We start from the raw sequence: 11,876 nt of genomic DNA on the forward strand, positions 1-11,876 counted from the left end.
TAACTAATCCAGCCATACAAGTTACACTTGAAATAACAATGTGAAATATTTCTAAAGTATTAACGTATTGATTAATTTTAGTTCAAATTAATTTCAGTGTCTATTAATAAATTGTAAATAATCAAATAAAATTTGTTAATTTTAATTAATATTATTTAATCAACCTGAGTTAACAGTGAACAACTGTATTTTTAATTATCATTTTATTTATTATTACTTGTTATATTTAATTTAATTTATTTTTAATATATAATAAATACTGTAACAAATGTATTACTTATTGTTAATGTTAGGCAATGCATTTTTTGTTTTATTTTATTTTAGCTTTACTTTGTTTCAGTTTTTGTTATTATAGTACTGCTGAAATACCACTGAAATATTTTTTTTTACTAGTTATATATAGTTAACAATATTAGTTAACATTAGTTAACATGAACTAACAATGACAAATATTTCTTAAGTATTGATTAATTTCAGTTAAATTATTTTCAACGTCTTTTATTAAATTGTAAAAATCCAATCAACTTTGTTAATAATGTTATTTAATATTTAATAACAGTGAACAATTATATTTTTAATTACAATTTTATTTATTATTGTGTATTATATTTTTAGTAAATAATAAAAATTGTAACAAATATATTACTTATTGTTAGTTAATGTTAAGCAATGCATTTAATGCAATTTATTGTATTTATGCATTTTTTTTATTTTATTTGATGTATTTTATTTTAGCTTTCATTTTATTTAAGTTTTTATTTGTTATTATAGTACTACTGAAATAACACCATATATGTACACATAATCAATATATACATATAGAACTTTTTAATAGTTTTTACAGTAGTAAACAATCCTGAGACTTAGAAAGAAGATATTTTAGCAATAGAAAGCATTTCTGGTAAGCTTTCTTGACTCTGGCCTGTAAAAAGTCACCTAGCAACCGTTCAGAACACCCTAACAACCGCATAGAAAAGCACTTAAACCACTCAGCACCTAATGCACTTAAATAAGTTTCTTATTTTCCAGCCATACAAAGTGTGAGTGCCCTTAACATAATCCACAGCTTGCTAAATTTATCCTGTGACTCTGATGAACCATTCCTCAAGCCGCATTAATCACTTCCTAGTCCCAGAATCCCAATTATGATCAGTCGGTGCCTCAGACTCTCCATTAACCTCTCTGTTATTACTCCGCACCTTACAGCCAAAAGAGCCCCGCTAAAGGCCAAACTGTTCATCCTGCAAAGCTCACTGGGCGAACAAAATCCAACAGTTAGTTTCCCGCTGTAATGTTTGGAGTGTTCTTCCTGTAATAAGGAGTTTCTGTAATCATTTTCTTACTTTTAGAGAGTGTGCATGGCCTTTTTGAGGGCTCTTCACTCTGAATCAGGTGGCATTTTAACTGCTGGGCTTAGCATAGTGCAGTTTACAAGGACCTTACACAGCACTTTGTCACTGACACTGCTTACACCTGGTATAAACATGAGTTTGGGTTATCTGGCCTTGGGTGATGAATTGTACAGTGCTAAATAGAAAAAAAGAGGAGCAAAATGTTGTGTGGTCATTTATTGAAGGTAGTTAAAAACTTGTTCCAACATCGCATTTGTAGTGTAAATGCTAATCCATGCTAATGCATCTTAGACAAAGGCAAATAACTGTTTGTTCACATTTCAGGCAATCCTTAAGCTTAAAATAGAGGACTTTAAACTTTTTACAGAAATGCTGTAAAAGTAAAATGATCATCTGAAAAAAAATGGCTTAACTGAATGTCTTCAGTTCTCAAATAACTACACTGTAAAAAACAATTTGTTGAGTCAACTTAAAATAATTTGTTACCTGGCTGCCTTAAAGTGCTAAGTGACAACTTAGATATTTGAGTTGATTCAATTAAAAATTTTAATGCAGCTGGGTTACTTACCCAGGTTTTAGGTTTAACAAACACAAATACCTAAGTTGTTACTTAGTACAACTTAACATTTCAAATTGACTAAACTTATTTGAGTTGACTGAACTTAAAATTTTAAGGCAGCTGGGTTATTTACCCAGCTTTTAAGTTTAACAAACACAAATATCTAAGTTGTTACCTAGTACAACTTAACATTTCAAGTTGACTTTACTTATTTAAGTTGACTAAACTTAAAATGTTAAGGCAGCAGGGTAACAAATTATTATTATTATTATTGTAATTTTAAGTTATATTTTTGGGCTTTTTGTTACTTTTTTATTGAGACAGGACAGTGGGGAGATGACAGGAAAGTATTGGGTAGAGAGAGGGGAGCAGGATCGGCACAGGACCTCGAGAAGGGAATTGAACTCGGGTCGCCGTGAGCACTAACCACAAGGCTATCGGCGCCGACGGGTAACAAATTATTTTAAGCTGACTCAACAAATTTTTTTTTTTACAGTGTATGAACTCTCCACTTAAAATGTTTTATTTATTGTAATTATTTTAATTTAATTTTATTCATTTATTTATTTTGTCACATATACTACCATTCAAAAGTTTAGAGATTTTTTTTTTTTTTTTTTTTTTTTTGAAAGAAAGAAACTTCTTGTGTTTCTTCTGAAGGTATTTTATATTTTATTTGATCAAAAATACAGAAAAAAACAGTAATATTGTTAAATATTATTTAAATTTAAAATAACTGTTTCTATTATGATACATATTAAAATGTAATTTATTCCTGTGATGCAAAGCTGAATTTTCAGCATCATTACTCCAGTCTTCAGTATCACATGATCCTTGATTCTAATAAGAAACATTTCCTATTATTATCAGTGTTAAAAAACAGTTGTACTTAATATTTTGTGGAAACCACAATACATAATTGTTTCAAGATTCCTTGATGAATAGAAAGTTCAGAAGAAGGGCATTTATTTCAAATAACCTTTTGTAACATTATAAATGTCTTTACTGTCACTTTTGACCAATTTAATCCATCCTTGCTGAATAAAAGTAGCTATTTTTTGTATAATCGTAGATAAAAATCTATACAGACAAAAATTTATAATTTTGTGTGCAAATAATGCAGTATTTTCTTAGATATATTTATTTTCAGGTTAATAAAAGTATTACTGCCTTTCAGATTGAATCAGAACTGGTCATAAGAAGTCCACTTCTAGAACAAAAAATTACAGATAATGTACTCACCCCCTTGTCATCCAAGATGTTCATGTCTTTCTTTCTTCAGCCGTAAAGAAAATATGTTTTTTGAGGAAAACATTTCAGCATTTTTCTCCATATAATGGACTGGTATCGTGCCCCGTTTTTGAACTTCCAAAATGCAGTTTAAATCCTAAATGTGGTTGTAAATGATCCCAGTTGAGGAAGAAGGGTCTTATCTAGCAACACAATCGGTTATTTTCATTTAAAAAAATACAATTAAAATACTTTTTTTAATCTCAAATGCTTGTCTTGTCTGGCTCTCCCTGAACTGTGTATTCTGGCTAAAGACAGTTAGGGTATGTCGAAAAACTCCTATCGTATTTTCTCCCTCAACTTCAGAAATCATTTCAAAATCATCCTACATCACTGCAGAAGTACCGACCCAGTCTTTGCAAAGTGAACATGCAAAGAAGATCAAACACCCTCAACAAAAAAGGTAAAACAGTGTTATAGGACAATTTTGAAGTTAAGGGAGAACATGAGATGGGAATTTTTCGACATACCCTAACTGTCATGAACCGGAACAAAAACAGTTCAGGCAGAGCAAGACGAGACGAGCGTTTGACATTAAAAAGTATATAATTTGTATTATTTTTATAAAAATAACCAATCGTTTCACTAGATTAGACCCTTCTTCCTTGGCTGAGATCGTTTACAACCGTATTTGGGATCGTTTGAAGCCGCATTTAAACTGCCTTTTGGAAGTTCAAAATCGGGGCACCATATCAGTCCACTATATGGAGAAAAATACTGAAATGTTTCCCTCAAACAAAAACATAATTTCTTTACGGCTGAAGAAAGAAAGACATGAACATCTTGGATGACAAGGGGGTGAGTACATTATGTGTCAGTTTTTGTTCTGGAAGTGGACTTATTTCAGCCTTGTTTTCTTTTACGCTACAACTGGTGATTACTCATTCACTCTTCTACTGCAAATTTCCTACAGTGCTCGAGGACGAGCACGTGTCCAAAGCAGCCGAACACTTCTGTATACAGTCCTGTCAACAAGTGCACCACCTGAGGGCCAATGTGACTGTTTTTTTTCTAATCTTTCCAGGTCACGCTCAGCCAGTCATAGCCTTAAACCTTCAGAGGAACACACTTTAATGTTCCTACTATTCCTACCTAACCTATTTATGGTTTATTATTAAAGCCATTCATTGTTTTCAAAATGTGCAATCCTTTGTCTAAAAGTAACTACCAATAATGTAAATGGTCATTTCTGAAAATTCATCTTTTTACTCAAAATATTATATAGTTATTATATTTAAAGAAGGTACTAAATGTAACTAATTAAGCTCAAACACAAAAGTTCACATTTGTCAGTGCCTCCAATCAGCTGTAAAAACAGCAAAATTGGAGATGGAAACTTGTGCCAGAGGGAGGTCATGTCTCTTTGAGGACAGGACTAATTGAATGGACTAATGTCAGAGCCCAATGTGAGATCTCAGCAGACACTGAAATGAATAGTGCAATTTCTCTTGTGCCTCAGGGAGAGCTGCTCAATGAGGGTCATTTTCCACCGTTCAGCTGATGCAGGTTAAAATCATTGTTATTCCTGAGATGTCCAGATCAGCTTTTTGGATAATTTTACCACTTTTAACAAGCCAGAGGAACATACTGTGGATTGATTCTAATGAATTGAACAGGTACATTTTGGGGTTTTTAAGTGATGTCAGTGATTTTTTTTTTCAAGCTCATTTATGTTATGCTTGTAATGTGTATATATATACATGCATGTATGTATATAATATTGTATGTATGTACAGTGGGTACGGAAAGTATTCAGACCCCGTTAAATTTTTCACTCTTTGTTATATTGCTGCCATTTGCTAAAATCATTTAAGTTCTTTTTTTTTCCTCATTAATGTACACACAGCACCCCATATTGACAGAAAAACACAGAATTGTTGACATTTTTGCAGATTTATTAAAAAAGAAAAACTGAAATATCACATGGTCCTAAGTATTCAGACCCTTTGCTGTGACACTCATATATTTAACTCAGGTGCTGTCCATTTCTTCTGATCATCCTTGAGATGGTTCTACACCTTCATTTGAGTCCAGCTGTGTTTGATTATACTGATTGGACTAGATTAGGAAACCCACACACCTGTCTATATAAGACCTTACAGCTCACAGTGCATGTCAGAGCAAATGAGAATCATGAGGTCAAAGGAACTGCCTGAAGAGCTCAGAGACAGAATTGTGGCAAGGCACAGATCTGGCCAAGATTACAAAAAAATTTCTGCTGCACTTAAGGTTCCTAAGAGCACAGTGGCCTCCATAATCCTTAAATGGAAGACGTTTGGGACGACCAGAACCCTTCCTAGAGCTGGCCAGCCAGCCAAACTGAGCTATCGGGGGAGAAGAGCCTTGGTGAGAGAGGTAAAGAAGAACCCAAAGATCACTGTGGCTGAGCTCCAGAGATGCAGTCGGGAGATGGGAGAAAGTTGTAGAAAGTCAACCATCACTGCAGCCCTCCACCAGTCGGGGCTTTATGGCAGCCCACATGGAGTTTGCTAAAAAACACCTGAAGGACTCCAAGATGGTGAGAAATAAGATTCTCTGGTCTGATGAGACCAAGATAGAACTTTTTGGCCTTAATTCTAAGTGTTATGTGTGGAGAAAACCAGGCACTGCTCATCACCTGTCCAATACAGTCCCAACAGTGAAGCATGGTGGTGGCAGCAGTTTCAGCTGCAGGGACAGGACGACTGGTTGCAATCGAGGGAAAGATGAATGTGGCCAAGTACAGGGATATCCTGGACGAAAACCTTCTCCAGAGTGCTCAGGACCTCAGACTGGGCCGAAGGTTTCCTTCCAACAAGACAATGACCCTAAGCATACAGCTAAAATAACGAAGGAGTGGCTTCACAATAACTCCGTGACTGTTCTTGAATGGCCCAGCCAGAGCCCTGACTTAAACCCAATTAAGCATCTCTGGAGAGACCTAAAAATGGCTGTCCACCAACGTTTACCATCCAACCTGACAGAACTGGAGAGGATCTGCAAGGAGGAATGGCAGAGGATCCCCAAATCCAGGTGTGAAAAACTTGTTGCATCTTTCCCAAAAAGACTGTATTAGATCAAAAGGGTGCTTCTACTAAATACTGAGCAAAGGGTCTGAATACTTAGGACCAGGTGATATTTCAGTTTTTCTTTTTTAATAAATCTGCAAAAATGTCAACAATTCTGTGTTTTTCTGTCAATATGGGGTGCTGTGTGTACATTAATTAGGAAAAAAAATGAACTTAAATGATTTTAGCAAATGGCTGCAATATAACAAAGAGTGAAAAATTTAAGGGGGTCTGAATACTTTCTGTACCCACTGTATGTATGAATGTACACTACCAGTCAAAAGTGTCTGAACAGTAAGATTATTAAGTCTCTTTTGCTCACCAAGCCTGCATTTATTTGATCCAAAGTACAGCAAAACAGTAAAAAAAAAATTAAATATTTGTACTATTTAAAATTACTGTTTTTGATTTCAAAATATTTAAAAATGTAATTTATTCCTGTGATTTCAAAGCTGATTTTTAGCATCATTACTCCAGTCACATGATCCTTCAGGAATCATTCTAATATTCTGATTTGCTGCTCAAAAAACATTATTATTATTATTATTATTATTATGTTGAAAACAGCTGAGTAGATTTTTTTTTCAGGTTTCTTTGATGAATAGAAAGTTCAGAAAAACAGCATTTATCTGAAATATAAATATTTTGTAATATTATAAATGTCTTTATCATCACTTTTGATCAATTTAAAGCATCCTTGCTAAATAAAATGATTAATTTTTATCATTCCTTTTCTTTCTTAGTGTATAATGTTACAAAAAGCTTTTTATTTCAGATAAATGCTGATCTGTGGATCTTTCTATTCATCAAAGAATCCTGAAAAAAATGTACTCAGCGGTTTTAAATACTGATAATAAAAATAAAATATGTTTCTTGAACAGCAAATCAGTATATTAGAATGATTTCTGAAGGATCATGTGACACTAAAGACAGGAGTAATGATGCTAAAAATGTAGAATTAATCAAAGGAATAAATACCATTTTAAAATATATTCAAATAGAAAGCAGTTATTTTAAATAGTAAAAATAGTGTAAATGTCATTTTCGTCAAGATAGTAAGCTTAACATTACATGTTCACAATTTATCTTAATTTATATTAATACACATAGTATAAGAACATGAGCTTATGTTGCACGATAGTAAGATCTTTAGTATTCCATTCAGAACTGATCAACATAAACACATTTCTCTAACAGTAAAAACCTCCCTTTGAACTTTGAACATTCTGGCAAAACACTTTCTTTGAAAATAAAGTTTGCATTTTTCAAATTCCCTTCTTATTTTGTAGTTCTCAGATGCTGACTTAATGCTTTGTGTCTCTGGAGACTCATCAGAGTTGCATTGGGATGCAGAGCAAAGCTCCAGCACTTGCCTTTAAGCAGAGGAGAGCCTGTCACCCTATCACCCCACTGTTTGATGCCGTGCCAAGAGGAATCACGTGGACAGAACGCCAAGCACGAATGAAACATGAATATGTATGACTTAATCCAACCACCGCATGTCTGTGCATCTGTGTGAAGCGATTTAAAGTTCTTCACCCTTGTAGCCGCTTACTTTTTGCATACTTTATTATTAAATTTGCATATTTTATTGCGTAAATAACTGTAAATCAGCAGTTATCTGTCTGATACATCCGAATTCTACGTGTATTTGCAGAACTGCCAGATTCCAGCTGAAATCGGACTTCATATTGGATTTCTTTTTCCAGGTTTGGCCTCATCGAAGTACGCTAAACCTCACACAGATTGCATTACTCGAGTATAAAGAGAAACGTTGTGGCCCGCTGTGCACGGACAGCACTGACATCATGCATGATGTGTACTTTAAATCAGCATTATAAAATACACAGATTAAGCCTCTCATGAGACTAACCCCTCTCTCTTCCCCTGCTGTTTCACTTTTATAAATCCTAAAGCTCAACAAAACATATCATGTGATTCTAAAAGTATTCAAATGCCACTTTTGAATGAACACTAATACTTCCAAATGCAAATAAACATTATGCATGTTCGGTGGTGCAGAAATGGAATCCATACAGTATGTTGAAAGAAATGGAAAAAAAAATCATTGCAAGTCACCAGGGGGTGTTTTTTAAAGCAAGCAGAAATTTAGCAAGCAAAAACAGCTTAACCCTGTAAAGCCTGCCGTATGATGTGATAGTCAGAAAAATCATATATTCATTGAATTCATATTCAAATCATGTATCAAAATCAAATCAATTGTCAATCATTAGTCAATTAGTCAAGTGTCTACACTGGCCACACAGCACTGCAACAGCTAAATTGTTTGCTGATTGCACCTGTAATTATATTTTAAGGTGTATTCTCATAAGCATTATAGATGGTTAGTGTTTCTGGTGTAGAACCAAACTTTATCTTAATTTAATGCTGTATATTGAGCAGCGGACGATGACTACAGGTTCATTATCGCTATATAACGTATGAGAAGAATAACAATGTGCAGTAAACAAACTATTTGCAGTATAAACTAGTATCTTCATATTCAAAATAATACATTAAAAAAATATGGTAAGACACACCAGTTTGCAATATCAAGCAGCACAAAGTTTTGACACCCAGTTGGCTCTCAAAACTAAAGCCAATTGCATTTCGAGGCAATCAGGGGTGTAAAATACACATTTTTTGGTGGGGTTTCCCTGGTACATTTCACATTCCAAGGGATAAATATGACATTACTGGGGTCGCTTCAACACGCGGACATGAAAAACAACCCGCGGCAACAGTGTTAAAGCGGTGATTTCACTTTATTAACTTTAGTTAGTGTATAATGTTGCTGTTCGAGCATAAGCAATATCTGCAAAGTTACGACACTGAAAGTTCAATGCAAGTGGAAATATTCTTTTAAAATTCTGGCAGTTTAATGCCTACAAAAACAGCTCGTAGGGACTACAACAAGCTACTTCCCGAGTTGGTGACATCACAAACCCAGACATTTACATAAACCCCGCCCCTGGGAGCATGCAACAGAGGAAAAGAGGAAAAACTCCTCTAATACCCCCATAGCTGTTATAAATTCACTGTAAACCACGGCTTCACAGGGCTTATTGCTTTTATAAAATGGTTATTCCATATACGTAGTAAAGTTTTACAAAATAAAAGGGAGCAAATAAAGTGTAGTGATATTAATAAAAACATTTTACTTCCACCAAACAATGCAGTTCCTGAGAAAAGGTTGTGGTTGCAACAAAGTGGTTGCCGAGCAACACACAGATGTAAACAAAGGTGTATGTTTGTAGAGTAAGTTACAACAGTTTTGAACGCGGCTCAACCGATCAGAATCAAGGACCAGAACTATCGGTTTTATAATCTGTCTTCTAACAATTCTAATGGATTCACCAGTTTCAAAATCAGTGTTTAAAGCAGAGGTTCTTAATCCTGTTCCTCGCGTCCCCCTGTTCTGCACATGCTCTGCATCTCTCTCTCTCTCTCCCACACCGTTCAAGCCCCTCTGCCCCTTTGAGCTCTGACGCTAAAGTGCCCTTTTGGTCCGGTCTAGGTGCACTGGGTTTGCAATTTCTGCCAAGGGGGAAACGCCCTTCATGTTGTTTCATAAAAGTATGAGACAACATCAAACATTAAAATACTATTCTGAAACATCCTGTAAGAGCCGTGCTTGCACAGGTTCTAGGCTCAAATTGATAAGCAATATCGACGACGACATTGTTTACAATATAACTGTAGCGTGTGCCGCTGAGGTGAGGGGTGTGACATTTCTACACGTGCACTAGGAGTTTAGCAACTCACAACATATTGGGTCAGCTAACCAATCTGAGCCCATTGTGTGTTTCTGAGGGAGGGGCTTCATAAAACCAGGAAATCATCGGAGCGTTCATAGGAGAAGAGACGTGGTGTAGAATAAAGGTAAATTATGTGCAAAATAATGCTTTTTTTGAAAAAAAAAACAAAGCATTAACATATTTACTGCAAGCCACAAACACAATCAACCCCTTTAAAGTAGGGCAATTCCGCGGGAAAACCACAGACTTGGCAACACTGACTAAGCGACCGTTGCAAATCGACTGTACTTTGCATCAGTACGTCATAAATAGAACGATGCATCAGTGTAATGACGGAGAATTGTCGTGTCGCATTGCGCAGCATCCAGTGTAGATAACATCACTGATTATAATGGGTTATAATCAGTCGCGTTTGGTGCAGTATAGTTGAAGTATATTTGAAATTCTGATGCACTATAATGTAAATCATCTTTATATTGCATAAAATGCATATACATATCAGTAACGTTATATTTCCCACTAATATGTCTTATAAGATATTTAAATGCTTCATTTTATGATCAGATCTGATCAAAACACAATGCAATGCAATACAATGATGATTGAGAGATGAACAAATAAATATTCTTCAAAAGTCTGATGGATCATACTTGATACTCAGATTTTAACAAATTTTGAAAAAAAGATGTTTTTAGAATCATACTAAAAGCCTTTTTACTTGCTAAAAAGTATAAACTTTAGATGACTGAAGGCATATAATAGATTGTGCACAACAGGATTTTCAGTAAAGTATTGATCATATTAATAATTAAAATGCCTTTTAGAGGATATTTGCATATCAGATATAATGCAGTAAGCTTTACATGGTTAAAATAAACTTCTAAAAAGAACAGTACAGCCCATGACATCAGAAGTTGTGTTTCATTACTTTTAGTCGTTTTTTGTTATCTAGAGTACAGCTAATCTTGGCTTAGTGAATTTAATAAGAAGGCTGTAAAAGTTTAAACAACGTTTCTATTATTAATACATTTCAGTCCTTCACTAAACCTTGATGAGCATTGGGCTTAGTATGTTCCTGCATCTTGTACAAGCAGAAATCCACTTCACAGACCACCTGTGTGAGAAATGCATGCCGCACTGAGTGGTAACTGAAGGGCAACCTGCCCTGACAGGACTCCAGGAATCCTGCTTATCTGCTACTTGTATGTATAATTTTCTTCGGGTGCAGCTCTGCAGATGACAGGGAAATAGCCACTCTGCATGATCACATGAGTGTGGAGAGCCTGATGAGCCTTGTGGAGCTCAGCATGAGAACAAGAGTAGCACAGCAGCAGGTGGAGATGATGACAGTACATGAGGTTCCAGAAGCTTCTCAGCCTTTCTAACTAAGAAAAATAGAGCTTAATCAACTTTCTTAAAGGCAATAGGAACACATACAGCTTAAAGGTTAGCGATAGGGTTGAAAAATGTTGCGTAAATAAGATAAATCTACATTTTTTTTTGTTCAAAAACACTTATAACTGGACTTTAGGCAATAAAAATGATAATACCATTCCTTTGAGGGTTCATAAGGTCGCAGTGATGTCTTTTCCAGAAACTTATGAAGTAAAGCACCAGGAAAATTGTTATACTCTACTCTTACTTATCTCTTTCCGCTTGCATTTCAACCTTTCATGGCCAGGCTAAGAGCTTTAGGAAGCCATTGCCTAGCAACTCCGCTCAGCTGAATGTAATGTCCTCTCTACCAAGGACTGTGCTTTAAAAACTCATTTGAATTATAAAATAGACATTTTAAAAGGAAAAATCATGCCATTATATGTGAACAGACCAGTATTGAGCCACATCTTTACAAAATAAAGTAAACAGGCTG

Source organism: Labeo rohita, chromosome 20, assembly GCF_022985175.1.
Source record: "Labeo rohita strain BAU-BD-2019 chromosome 20, IGBB_LRoh.1.0, whole genome shotgun sequence".
Classification (NCBI taxonomy): Eukaryota; Metazoa; Chordata; class Actinopteri; order Cypriniformes; family Cyprinidae; genus Labeo; species Labeo rohita.